This window comes from Cyprinus carpio, unplaced genomic scaffold, assembly GCF_018340385.1.
Source record: "Cyprinus carpio isolate SPL01 unplaced genomic scaffold, ASM1834038v1 S000006515, whole genome shotgun sequence".
NCBI classification, from domain to species: domain Eukaryota; kingdom Metazoa; phylum Chordata; class Actinopteri; order Cypriniformes; family Cyprinidae; genus Cyprinus; species Cyprinus carpio.
Window position 1 is genome coordinate 415,034 of NW_024879183.1, and position 15,317 is coordinate 430,350.

A 15,317-nucleotide genomic window follows, 5' to 3' on the forward strand; every position below is an offset into this window, starting at 1 on the left:
ATGTCCTTCAGGTGGGCCAGCACTAGTTTTCAAATGACTTCATGACCACAGACGTTAGAGCCACAGGCCTGTATGTTTTTAGTCCTGTAATTTTGGGTTTCTTTGGGATGGGGGACAACCAAGATTGTACTTGAACACAGAGACGTTCACACAGCTCCAGGATCTGTTGAAGAATTGTGTGAAGATTGGGGGACAGCTGGTCAGCACAGGATTCAGACCAGGACTAGATGGTAAACACAATCCTGGGCTGGTGCTTTTTTTCCTTTTCTGCTTCCGGACGACCTGGGTGCACCTCCACTTCAGTCTCGTAATTGCAGGTGTGGGGGAGAGGGGTGCAAGCGTGTAAATGGTGTGAATGGTTGTGTGGAGAGGTGTTCAGGGCAGGTGAGGGGTTCTTTCAAAACCTGTTTCAAAACTCGTTCAGATCGTTTCTGCCAGTTGTTGATTCTCCACAGTTGCGGGGGGTTGGTGTTTCTTGCATGGTGATCTCTTTTAGACTTTTCCACATTGAATAATTTTTCAGAATAATTTCAGAATAATTCAAAATAATTCCTCTTTGCCACTCTGATCTCCTTATGGAGGCCAGCCATAGCTCCACAAGTTCACTAATGGCGCGATTCATAGCGATTTGTTTTTGAAACTATGGACGAAAATGTAAAGTTGATTGCGTATTAAGGGCCACGGTTTTGGGGCATTCTAAAAACGCTGTAATGTAAAACATTGGATGACTAAATTTAGTATAAAGCGATACAGACACGCCGAATATAAACAAACTATCTATTAATTTGTTATTTTTGACAATAAGCATTTAAATCCTGTGCTATCCCTCAGACAAAGAGAAACGCTTAATTATGGGATAAGACCGTGGTTAATTTAATTAAGTGTTTTCTTTCCTATGAGTGATAGCCTACGCTTAAAGTGCAATTTAAAACGGGTGTTGGTTTATATTCTTGGCTTATTCGGCCTTCGTTCTGTGTGCTTTATTATTAAGGGTGTGTACTGAATTTATTCATCCAGGTGTGTTTACTTAAGAGTTTTTGACATCAGCACACACACTGACTATATTGTCACAGTTTAAAAAAAATCTCTATGAACAGCCTCCATTGTTGAACGTTTAGCTGTATGAACCCTACAAAGCTGCACTACAACAGGAAATGTTTGTCGGACTCAACTGGTTTTGTTAGAGAACGCAAAAGTTTTGCGAGGGAATGCAAAAGGCTTTGCAAGAGAATGCAATTTTTTTTCGAAAATACGATTGTTATGTCCTCACTCATCATGTCATCACTCTGTCATCACTCTCTGTCATGTTCACATGCTAAGAGGCGCAACGCAAGAGCCTATATATCCCCGCCCCGCCCCCTCACCAGGTACGGTAACTGTTAACGTTACTGTCGTTCAAAATGTCCAACGAACCGGCATTAGCAGAGAGCATCGGCTGATGAGTGAGGACATAACATTCAGTCAAAGTGAGACCCCTCGTGGCTGGCTATTATGGCTACAGGTCATCATAAATCCCATACTTTTTTATAAAAGTGACACTAGCCTACTCTTCAAATACAGTTTCTCCAAATGTGTTTATTATTTTAGGTAGTTATTATCACGATAATCCATGTCCAAGAGTCTGTTTCCTCGGATGAGATGGTTTTTATATTCGTTACTTATTTAACACGATGCTATAAACACACACTGACCTCCAGGAGCTTTTATTTTGGCACTTTCTGTTATCTGCATTTTGAATTTGCATATTAGTTAAATATTTAGTTTCACCCGAAACATTTAGATTCAACATTTAGATTTAGATTTAACATTTAAATTTAACATTTAGATTTAGAGTTAACATTAAGATTTAGATTTAGCATTTAGATTTAACATTTAAGTGTAACATTTAATATTTAGATTTAACTATTTAAAATATATCTAACTATTGACAAATATTGTTGTAAATGTGCTAAAAAGTGACCATCAAAAATTCATACCAGTTTTTTAAACATTGTTTGAAGCTAAATGTGACAAAATGTTGCTGTCCTGGGGACCCATAGCACTGCACAATTTGTATGTCTCTCTTGTTAAACACACTTGTTTCAGATAATCAGCTCCTTAGGAAAGAGCTCCATGAAACTAAACTAAACACTTCTTGTGTCAGTTGAGGGAGAGATTCATAAATGTGCAGTGTGCTGTGGGTCCCAAGGTCCAGAATTTAAAATCACTGACGTAAGGTACTCTGCTCAGGTTGTAATCTTTCATTTTACACACACAATTCTAGAGCCATTAAAGCACATTTGCATGTGCTTTAAAGCCTTGCCGGTTAAACATTTCATTCATGTGCTGTTCTGATGTGCGCTTTTTCTAAGCACGTACACTTGTAGCGCACACACACTTTCAAACAGCTCTTGATTACTAAACTAAAGTTATCTTTTCGCCGCTAATACTGTTTAGACATAACAACTGTAAGTAAACAGTTGAGAGAAAAACGTATAAATTAAAGTAAACAGTTGAGAGAAAAACGGATGCACGCCTGTATATAAGATATGTGCAGGTCTTAAAGGGATACTCCACCCCAAAATAAAAATTTTGTCATTAATCACTTACCCCCATGTCGTTCCAAACCCGTACAAGCTCCGTTCGTCATCGGAAAACAATTTAAGATATTTTGGATGAAAACCACGCCACAAACCTGTATTAATTTCTTAATTTCAGACCAATTACAATTTTCATTTTTGGATGAACTATCTCCTTAATCTTAATAAAACACAACAAAAACACAAAGAGAAAAATTACTCACTACTCTTAACTGAAAGACTTTAATAAAGTTGCTTTAATAGAAATTAATCTATATAGTTTTTTTCTTTCATTTTTATATTTGTTCATTCAATTTCTTGAATGCTCCTGCTAAATACACCTATTGTACCTTAAAATAAAGCACTGTTTGTATAATTTGTATATTATGTGTATTTGTAATGTGTATCTTTGTTCTTATTTTTTAATAAGAAAAATAAAATAAGATTTTATTAACAATATAAGATTTTCAATAATAAGATTTTTATAATAATAAATTTTTTATCTTTGCCTAAATTGGCCTAAATATCCACTATTCTTTTTTATATTTAGTTACCTTGAAAGGCTTTTGTTTTTTACAATAGGGAAATTAGTTTAGCTGTATTGCTCAGACAACTTGCAAAATAGTAAAAACAACATGACAAAAACAAAAAAAAATTTTGATATATTTTTGCCAGACGAGACTGATCCAAATCTGTTACTGTGCGTATACAATTCTGTGTAATTTTTAAGCCCCACGAAAGGCACAAAAACATTATAAAGCACCGTAATGTTTTGTGCACCATATTCCAAGTGTTCTGAAGCTGTTCCATAGTTCAGTGTGAGGTACAGATAAGTACTGATACCAGAAATACACTATCCATCAATCGCTGTTTATGTTGAATGTTATAAAAACAGAATAATCATTCTTGCATTTCGATGCGTCACTGGTTATTATTTCACTTAAATTTGAATCAGGCTATTTGTCCGGCTGGACAAGAAAATTCTAGAGCCATTTTTCAGTAAACTTGCATTAACCCATTTTAGACTAGCTAAGAGGCTGGTCAGCTAACTGTAGCAGTAACTACAGCAGGGGGGAAAACTATCTGCCCAATGTTGCGGAACTGGGACCGAAAATATTTAAGACTCATCTAATCTGAATTTAAAACATTTAACACTTTTTAAGAACCTGTGGCCACCCTGTTAATGTGGGGACCATAGACTATAAAAACATGGACGTAGTGTCCATGATGTCATCCATAGATACCTGAAGAGTGTTTTTGAAGTGCAAAGTGGACGGAGGCGGCCATCGCCATCTTAGTAGTGCGTCACCACGCGTCACTCCCGGATAATCAAATATGGGCAAAAAGGCAGATGCTGACAGCTGAAGCCACGCCCATACCGCTCGACGGCAGTGTCAGCAGCGGCAATCCACCTGTCACTCAAGTGGCCACACCCTTAATTAAGCAGAACTTTAAATATAATTTCAACGGATGAGTTATAAAAAAAAAATCACCCCCCCCCCCCCCCCCCCCCCCACAGTTGTCATGAAGGGCAAAATTAGCTATATAGACAAAAATCATTTTTTGAACCAGGCTGTTTTTCTGTTGTAAAGTTGGGCATTTTAACATGGGGAGTCTATGGGATTGACTCCCTTTTTGCAGCCAGCCTCAAGTGGCCAGTTGACGAATTACAGTTTAAATCACTTCCTTGTTGGCTTCACGAAAGAGAGCGGGAGGTGGCCACTTGGTGGGGACACATTTCAAGTTAGAGCAAGGTTACATTGTGTTACCTTGTAAGATACATTGTTACAGTTTTTATCTCTGGCAAGCCATTCTTTGTAATCTTCTTTGGTGAGCCAAATATCTTGAAACTTGCATTTTCCAGGCATCATGTTTCAGTGGTTTCAGCTATTTTTGCAATGTTGTTGTGTGTGTGTGTGTGCGTGTGTGTGAAACGTTGAGGTACCATCGTAGTAGTTTCATGTGCACGTGAACGTCATGGCAACGCACAACACAAAGTACCTCACGCGGGAAACACTTAACGTAACTTGTAAATGTGCTGATAGTCTCTGTCAGAGATTTATACATCGTAATACTGTAGAGCGGTAAAGGTTTAAAAATAAAAGTGTTAATTGCCACATTTAAATAAAGATTTTAAAATGCAGGCTAAGTGTCACTAAATATACAAGTAGACTATATGTTCAGCTAATTGTCAGCCTCTTTCATGTGTGCTTCTCGTAAAAAGTTAGTTGATATGCATATAAATAGCCTTTTAATTAACAGAGTAGAATAATCCTGGCTGATAGTAAGATATGCAAACGTAAAAGAAAACCAAACTGCATGCAAAACTGGTTGCCTGAAACAGCCAGTTTTAGGATAGTTTTTGCGGCTTGGTCTTAGTGACTTAGGAGTCCGCTTTACTGCTCCTAACGTTTCACAGATTTAGGAGCTAGTTTTAGCACTAAAACACTTTGTGAAATACTCTTAGAGCAAAGATTTAGGAGTCCTAAATTTAGGACTGACACACCCATTATTTTTAAGATTTCCTTCTAAATCGGCAAGTTATCATCTACTTTTATCCTTAAGATGTTTTGTGAATACAGACGCAGGTCAACACAGAGAAGTGTAGAAAATCTTCATTGATTTAAAAAAAAAAACTGCACTGGTATCGGATCAGAATTGGCAGATACTCAGAATTTTCCGTATTGGATCAGTTCTGAAAAATTGGTATCACTGCATCTCTAAATCCAACCCTGTGGATTATCTGTCTCTCCTCCTGAGCCTTTAGTCGTGTGGGCCGTGTGTTTGTATATCTGGATACCGCTGCAGATATCTTTCAACCATGAGAAATGCAGTTCCTGCATATCCTCACGTCCAGGACAGCAGAATGGTCAGAAAGACCTGAAACATATAACAAACTGAGATCAGTTTAAATGTATTTAGTCTTGCCTTAATGATAAAAAAACAACCAGGTTTAGTTTTTCACCCGGGATTCACTGCTTCCTATGGTCTTCCAGTCTTCAGGGGGATGAATGATCTCTTGATTCTGGATCCTTGCTGCCATCCACTTGGAGATGATTTGGATGATATTTGGTTTGTGTCCTAAAGGGGTAATGAATCAACGTTACAAAAATACTGATAGCAGCACTACTGATCCTGTATCTTATACAAGTCAGGAACCAAATTAATAAAAAAATAAAAAAAAAACTACAGTTCTTGAAACCCATCTCTACTTGTAATAGTTTTCTTGTTGCTGCCGCCCAGACTGTTTCTCCACCTGATGATAAAAAAAATAATAATAAAAAAAGTATATTAGATTTACAGCAATAAACATTGTTCAAAAAATTTACCTACTAGGTTGGTGTAACAAATGAATATATTTTCTTATACAAGCAACTCACTGAATCATTGACTCAACTGGTGGCAGTCAGGACATAAAAAAGAGAACCATTTGTTTATTAAAGATTTGTTGAAACTAAAGTATCAGATCTAATTTGAGACTGAAACTAGCATAAAAAGCATGCATGTGAAAAAACACCATTAACACCAATAATGAGCAGATGACTAGAATTATTATCCCACATACACTGAACTTGATTTCGGCAGCCTCTGTCTAATTAAATTAAACTTTTATACATAGGTTTATATTCAAGTTTACAATATGGCTAGCATGAGCATCATCAAGCACGAGTGCCAGGCAGTCAAACAAACAAACGAATTAATGTTAGGTTAAAGTTTAAAGAATTAGAAAGTGAATACTGTATACTAATTGTGTTTAAATGACAAATAATTGAAAAAAGGGATAAAATTTTATCTCAATATTTTAGTAGTTTAACGTTTACCCTGAGACTGCTAGTGATCTAAACTGTTTGCAAAGTAAACTTAATGTCGTTATAGTTTCAATGTAACTTAACAAACCACTTTCGCTAACAATGCTTTTGGGAAACACACCCCAGTTCTATCCAATTTAATGTGAACCATTCACACTGGTTTCGTTTAACAAAATAAATGATTCATTTAAAATACTGAATCAAAAGAATCATCTGTTCATGAATCGAATCATGAAGTGATGAATATATATACTTCAAGTTCATCTGTAAAGCACTGATTCGTATGGATCTGTTAACTAAAAAAAAAATATAAAATACAGACTAATATTTACCAATTAACTAAATGAAAAATTCAAAACCTAAAAAATTGATATAAGATACAGCAATTAAATTTCTTAGAAACATTAAACCATAATGATAACCATTCAACACTCAAAATATGAGAAAATATAAAAATGAGTTACTCTATGAAATTTTTCAAAAATCGAGAACAACTCCCCTCAAGATGCTTTCTCCTGATTAGACATTGAAGTCCTTCGATGCTGTTGCTTTGGGAAACGAGCCCTGTCAATTATGACTGGGTGATTCTTTTGTGCCAATCACTTCTCCATAAATAGGGTTATCAGTGAAGTAATCACTTTAAAGTTTGGTCCATTTGTTAAACAAATCTATTGTATAACTTGGAGAACTGTGCCAGTTGTTTTGGCCACTTTTATGATATGTTTGGTGTGTTTGGATTCATTTTGAAGCTTGGAATGCAGCATGAAACAGCACAGAATCCCATTCATTGTATTCAAATTTAATTTATATTGATAGTTAGATTTATATTACACAGCATTTTTTTTTTCATAGAAATGCTGTGGAAAACTGATGTTGTTAAAAATAAATGCAAGGAAACCGCAAATCTTATGACTGGTAGATGTCATTTTTATTTAGAGTAGGAAAACATAAAAACAAACCATGTTCCTTTAATTGTGTATATCATACGTATTCCAAAGTATTCTAAAGGATTTAGATTGTTACTAATCCTGAGTAATCTAACGAAATACATTACTGATTACTTTTTAAAGCATGTATTTTGTAATCTGTAGTGAAATACATTTTAAAAGTAACCTTCCTAGCCCTGATCAAATATAACATTTTATTATTAGTCAGGTAATGTTGTATCATGCCAATTAAATAGTGAAACAATTAGAAGCCAATTTAGAAAGAATAATGCAATCATGAATCACATTGTGAATCACAATCCTCGGCAGGATTTAAACAAATTTAACATAGTCACACATGTAACAGTTATCCTAATTTAACACAGAACACACAGTCTAAAATGCATAGCACCTACAACCTTTTTCCTTTTACCTAAGTATTTCAAAGAACACTTGCAGCAAAGCACTCTTTTTACACTATTTTTAATAAAAACGAAATGCATACCTGACAGCAGAGAGACACACAACAGTATGTGAGTTCTAGTGAAAATCTCCAGAGACTCACACACTACATGGGGATTTCTGGCTATAGAATCCCCCAAGTAGTCTAGTAGTTTTCTGTCACCTCCCTTATATACTCAGACCAGGAAAAAAAAAAAAGGTCTTAAAATCAGTTGCAACAACATAAAAGACCTTTTTGTTTTTTAGGTTCTCGTGCTCCAGGGTCATACCTGGCTGGAGATAGATAAACATTCCCATAGACCCCTAAAGAGGAACACACCCCCTCCTCAGCAGAACACAATTGTACAAAAGTTTTCAATCTTTCTCATAATACAAGACTTTGTGACTACTGTGAAATTGAGAGCATTTTACCAATCGCACAGAGACCTTTAGAACGATACCAAACATGAAGGGATTAAGATTCATGAATTCTTAAGATATATAAATGGAGTTTGTAAGTCTGGAAACTTGAGTCATTGACACTTATATAGCCCTATTCGGATGGTAATTGTTTTTCAGGGGGGATGTAAGTGATTTTTCACCAGGGGGGTAGTTGGTGAGTTAATTTCCCATCCGAATCCAGGATGTCAGGTGTGTTATCTCTCACCACCCCAGTAAAAATCCCAGGCCAAATTACCTACTGTTTTTTGGACAAACACCAAGGTCGTGTGGTAATTTATTTACCATCCGAATCCACATCTCTGAGTTTACGAGAAGAAATCATTTCAAAATTCAGTGTTTAAACCCTTTTTGAGCACTCCCAAACACTGCAAGGTAACGTTGTGTAATTTGCATACATATTTATTTCTGAAATGCTGGAAAGTGTTTAAAAAAACAGTACTTCATAACTGCTCCATCATAGCGACTGGGAGCAGAAAGAGAAGAGAAGCATGTAAACATTCGAAATGTGTCTTTATTAGGGCAGCCACAGCTATGCAATACAATTTTAAAATGTGTATTATAATCAGATATATGTCATGTATATATACAACTATAGAGTGTTTACTGTCCTATTTTAAACAGGAAGATTTAATAAAATAATAGGATTATATATTATAAAATATACTTGGAATAATAAGAATACATTTTACATAAGTATTTTAAGTACATTTGACACAAAAATAAGACCATTTGTTAATAAAATTAATTTTATTTACAGCAGATGATCATGTGACTGGCCACGTGAGCAGCGTGTTCCCAGATTTGTAAGATCACAGAACTCGCTCCTCCACTGTGAATAAATCTGAATCCAAAAATTTATTTTTACAGACCTCCATGAGAAACAATTACCGTCAAAATACAGATTATCAAATGCCCAATCTTACAGAAGGGGGCCTGAGGATGGGTGAAGGGACAGATGAGCAAATGGTCTTTCTTCCAGATCTTCCTGTCAGATTAGAAAGTTTATTGTTTTGTGTTTTCCTGTGAACAGAGATGGTGTAAACATGGAAAAAAGAAATCAGCCATTTTAAAAACTACATGTCACATAGCTGCGTGAAAAGAGGAATTTCCGGGATAAATCTGATTTCATAATTCATAAATGAAAAAATCCCATGTATATGCATTCAGAGAGTCCGCAATAACAAATAGCTTGTTTCCCCACTTTGTAGGGTTTTTTTCTTCTAGTACTGATTGAGACCAATCCTTGCCTTTGATGCCACCATTCTTTTATTAACGGCAGTGTTCTGATGATGGTGATAAAAGCTTTTGCCGCCATCCCGAATCTGGTCATACAGAGGTTTGACTTTACATAGGCGATCATAGGCAGGGGTTCCTTTTTTCTTTGCGTTCTTAGCATCCACCTTAGGATCGCTAAGGTGAAGTGCTGAGGAGATGGTCTAAAAATTTCATGCAGGACATGACGGAGGCTAGGAAGCCAACACTATAGAGTCTTCACCAACTCCAGTAGTTTGCCACTGATGTTAACTTCATCAGATCCATATAAATGACAACTGAGATAAAGGAAAAGAGGTCCTTCAGGGACATGTCTTGCCTTGGCCTTCTTTCTGTCATCAGGTGCTTAGCAGTGTAGGTGTTTGAATTCCGGATGATTGTTTGACAAGCTGTGGAGGATAAAAAGAGTTAGAACAACTCCAGAGGACTGTAGGAATCTGTTTGAAAAACATTAGATTCAGGCATTCGAGCTGGTCTGAATATGGTGTCTGGCGGTGAAATATCAGGCTCATCTTGGGTGTGCCATCGATCGTCAGTAGTAAAAACACCGGTGGAGCTAGATGAAGAGCTTCCTCACCCCTCTCTCCCTCACCCCTTCCCCCTCCCCCCCCCTCTGTTTCTCGCCCTGTCTTTATCTTTGTCTACAAAACTACTGGAAGCGGTAGCTGTAAATGATGCTGTAGAGGTGAAATCCGTCACCGCTTCTCTCTCTTCCTCTCTCTACATAAAGAATATACCTAAAACATAACAAAAAACAATAAAAAAAAAACAAACAAAAATGAAAATAAAAAAAATACACAAATAAATTAATAAAGAATATATCAATTTATTTCAGAATAAATAGAATAGGCCCACACATTTACATGTCACATTTACACACTGCTCCCTAACATATATTAGACAAGAGTATAATACAATTTACTGATCTAGTGATGTATCTGATGCATTTATTTCTGAAAAAAGCAGGTCAGGCTCCTCATCACTGGATTCCTCATTTTGCTCTTCATCACTAGACTTACACAGGTCATCTACGACTTCTAAAAGTCTCTGTGTCTCTGGCCTCTGTGGATCCATGTCAGAAACCGTGGAATGAAAGTTCAAATGAAATGGCTGCTTCTGGTGGGTGCAAGCTTATTTTATACACGTTTACAAATTTGCAGCAGATGTTTTCAAGCTTCACGTGGACATGTGATTAGCAACAGTGGACAATTATCCTTTGATTGGACAATGGTTGTGTCAATATCCATTTTCAAAGAGGCCATTGGCCAGGTGAGTTACTGAGGTCTTATAAGCTTTAGATACTGTGGTAAGATTGTCGATGCAATGGCTAACTGACAGCAAAAGAAGTGGCAAAACTCCAGGAAAAGTCCATGGAAAGTCCTTTTTTTTTATTCTTGGGATCCAACAAGTTTCAAACAGACATAGCAGCAAAAACCAAAGCAAACTATCAAATAAAGGGCAAGTTGAACCCAGGGAAAAAACAAAACAAAAGAAAACTTATTTAAAGTACAACTCAGGACATAACAGAAAACTAAAGAAAAAACCTAAATAGTTGGCTACTGTTCCAACAAACACCCGTTCTCCATTCAGACATTTCCACTCCTCTTTTATACCCTTGGCCCCCTCCCCTAGTATTCAAACGGACCAATCATAACACTCCATTTGTTAAACGGTACATTTCACACTTCACATAGACTTTCAACCTCACTAGTCACACCCATAATGAAGTTCTCCTTTAACCAAAGGCTTCCCTCCCTAATAATTCATCAAAGTATACATATACAAGACATTTTAATCCACACATCCTTAATTGTGTAACTCCTCCCCTTCAGAATGCCATAAACTGGTTTCCTGTTCGCGGGCCGCTCTTTTTGGGCTTTCCAGGAACCGGTAAGACACAGAAACGAAACACATGTTACTATTCACACATTTCTTGACTTTAACACTATATTGAATGTTTCACATTACCAGCAGTCACCATGGAATGTGCACCTTCCATGTTACTGTTTCTAAGTAAAACAAACAAAATAAAGATCTTGCCAAACATGTCTATTGTGTTTTCATTTGACCCATGTGTGCCACATCACATTTTCCCCCTTCTTCCCCCTCTGGATGATCTAAATTTGGCAAACGGGACAAATAATCAGCAATAATATTTTTCTTACCTGGACAGTGCTCAATGGTAAATACATAGGGCTGCAGAGTCAGACACCAGCGCAGTATCCTTGAGTTACTATTCTGCATAGTTTGCATCCACTTCAGGGCACGATGATCAGAACGTAATGTGAATTCACGCCCCAGTAAGTAATACCGCAGGGAGTCCACAGCCCATTTGATGGCAAGTCCTTCTTTCTCAATTGTGGAGTATTTCCTCTCTCTTTCAAAGAGTTTTCGGCTCAAAAATAGAACTGTCTCTCATCATGAGCCTCTCCTTGGACCAGTACGGCTCCCAAGCCAACATCAGAAGCATCCACCTGTACAATAAATCTCTGGGTGAAATTAGGGCTCTGTAACACTGGTTCATTGCATAACAGATTCTTCAGGGCCTTGAAGGCTTCTTCACACTCACTCGTCCAACAAAACTTAGCAGGACTCTTTTTAGTCAGATCAGTCAAAGGTGTAGCCAGTGATGCAAAGTGGGGAACAAATCGGCGGTACCAGCCGATTAATCCAGGAAAAGATCTCACTTGCTTTTTAGTCTGCGGGCAAGCAATATTTTGGATAGCCTTAAGCTTTTCCACCTGTGGTCTGATCTGACCATGTCCCAGTAAGTACCCCAAATACCTGACCTCCGTCTGAGCCCAATGAACATTTGGTGGTGTTAATGGTGAGCCCAGCTTCCTGAAGCCTCTTTAGGATATCCTCAAGATGCCTTAGATGTTCTTGCCAGGATCCACTGTATATCACCACATCATCAAGGTATGCGGCTGCATACTGCTCACACCCCCGTAAGTACACGGTCCATCAACCTTTGGAAGGTGGCTGGTGCTCCATGTAATCCAAAAGGCATAACAGTGTATTGATATAACCCCTGAAGGAGATCGAAAGGCTGTGTAGGGCTTGCAAGAAGGATCAAGGGGCACTTGCCAATAACCTTTACACAGATCTAATGTGGTCATAAAGGATGCTGTACCCAGTCTCTCAATCAACTCATCAATACGAGGCATCGGATAGAATCAAAGCATGAGACACTGTTTAGTTTTTCTGAAGTCAGTGCAAAATCTAACTCCTCCATCCTTTTTAGGGACCAACAGTATGGGACTTGACCACTCACTTTTCGAGGGTTCTATAATCCCCATTTCCAACATGGTCTTAATCTCAGTCTTTAACTGTTCCACCATCTTCTCTGGGACTCGATAGGGTTTCTGTCGTATGGGAGTAGTGTCTTTCAGGATGATGTTTTGTGTGTTAGGATCTCGGTCCTTCCAGGCCTCTTCTGGAAAAGAGAGGGAAAAGATTGAAGTACCTCAATTAGTTGCTGTTGTTGTTGGTTATTTAAGCTTGAATAGCATTCTGGGGCCTTCAGCAACGAACGAACTGGTTCCATATCAGGTTCATCCTCTTCCTCCTCTATGGCCCTCACCATCATCACTTGGTCTTTGACATCCTCTGGACCTGTCAGATCAGACCCCCTCTCCTTAAATTCTCTCAGGAGATTGACATGTAGGACCTGCTTAGGCTGTTTTCTTTCGGGAAACACAAAACTCATAGTGTTACTGGACCAAGTTTTTCTGGTCACAACATACGGCCCCTGCCATTTTGCCAACAGCTTGCTGGTACCGGATGGTAATAATAGCAGAACTTTCTGCCCAGGTTCATAGTTCCTTCCCCTGGCATGTGTATCGTACCATACCTTTTGTCGTCGTTGGGCGGCAGCTAAATTTTCTTTAGCCAGAGTTCTAAAGTTCTCCAATTTGTCCCGCATCTGTAAGATATATGAAGCGATACTGCACTGGGCTGGTTCCTCTGATGTCCACCCTTCTTTGAGCACGTCCAGGGGCCCACGAACTTGCCTGCCAAACAAAAGTTCAAAAGGTGAGAATCCGGTTGAACACTGAGGGACCTCTCTATAAGCAAAGAGAAGAAACGGAATCCATTTATCCCAATCCCTCCCAGACTCATCGACAAACTTCTTCAGCATGTTTTTCAAGGTACCGTTAAACCGTTCGACAAGACCATCGGTTTGAGGATGAAATGGTGTAGTTCTAATTCCCTGAATGCCTAGCTGTTTATACAATAGCTTCATCACTTTAGCCATAAAGTTTGTTCCCTGATCAGTGATAATCTCAGATGGAACTCCAACCCTTGAAATCAAGTCTACCAAACATCTCACGATGTGCTTAACTTGAACTGAACGCAAGGGGTACACCTCTGGATATCGGGTAGCATAGTCACAGATCACCAATGCAAATTGGTGACCAGAACTACTCTTAACCAAGGGGCCGATGATATCCATCCCTATACGCTCAAATGGAGTTCCAATAATGGGCAACGGTTGCAGATAACTTCTCTATCAGCGTTCGAACAGGTGCTACCATCTGACATTCAGTACAAGTTTTACAATAGTCCTGCACATCTTGGTACATTTTTTGGCCAATAAAATCGTTGGCTGACTCGCTCATACGTTTTCTGTCTGCCCTGCCTAAATGCCCTGACCAAGGGATGGTATGGCCCAGATGTAAAATCATTTGATGCAGTGCTTTAGGTACCACTAATCTAGGACTCTCGAGATCAGCCAAATACAAAAGATTGTTCTTTAAAATATACCGATCCCCCCCAAACTTTGGTACCCCTACAGGCTTACCATCCACTTCACACACTTTTGCAAACAAGGGCTGTAAAGCAACATCTTCCTTTTGCAATTCCCTAAAATTTTCATGAACCAGCCAATGAGAGTTAATCAACTCGGACCCAGAGTCGGGTAAATTTGGTAAGCTCTCTTGTATCCTATCTTTCCCCTTATGCTTCTCTTGTCGTCTCTGTTTTTTACTTTTTCTATCCTTCCCTGCATTAGAGAACAGATCACCATCAGCATTGGGAAGGGGTTGCAATCCTTTGGTCTGGGACCTTGTAACTACTGCACACATTTTGGATACGGAACCCCACCAAATCAGTTAAATAAGGAAAATCTTCCCCTAACACCACATCAAATGCTAGTTTCTCAACCACCCCCACCCTTAACAGGTATGCTTGTTCTTCTATCACTACAGAGACCTCAGCAGTTGGATAAATGTGTTCATCCCCATGTACACATCCCAAGCACACAGTATCACCATAGTTCAACATTTCACAATTTAGCAAGTCAGATTTGACCAAAGTTTGTGTACTACCTGTATCAACCAAAGCCTGAGCATGCTGACCATTTACCGTTACCATTATAACGTGACTATGTTTCTCAGTAGATGTTGCTGATTCACCAAGGCCCTCATTCCTAGGAACATAACACATATTAGTCACTTTGGGCTTTCTAAGGGGACAAAGGGAAGCCTTATGTCCAGGTTGCTGGCAATAAAAACAAATCAGGGTTGCATTAGAATATTTCCCAGGCACTCCCATAGTCTTATCCATAGGCTCCTCGACTTTACTCCGCCCACAGTCACAGTACCTTTGCTGGTTCGTGGTGGCTCTCGATGTGCAGCCATGTACCTTTCCGCCAGTCTAGCGGCTCCTTCACCAGTTAGTGGTTGGTTCTCCCTTAACCCATACTCTCACGTCGGGCCGCAACACTCGCAGATACTGCTCCAGTATGATGGTTTTCTTTCCCAACTGTTTTCCTTGTTTCTTCATTTCTGGTCGCATCCACCTCTTATACAAGCCCTTGATGCGGGTTCTACACTTTCTCTCTCTCT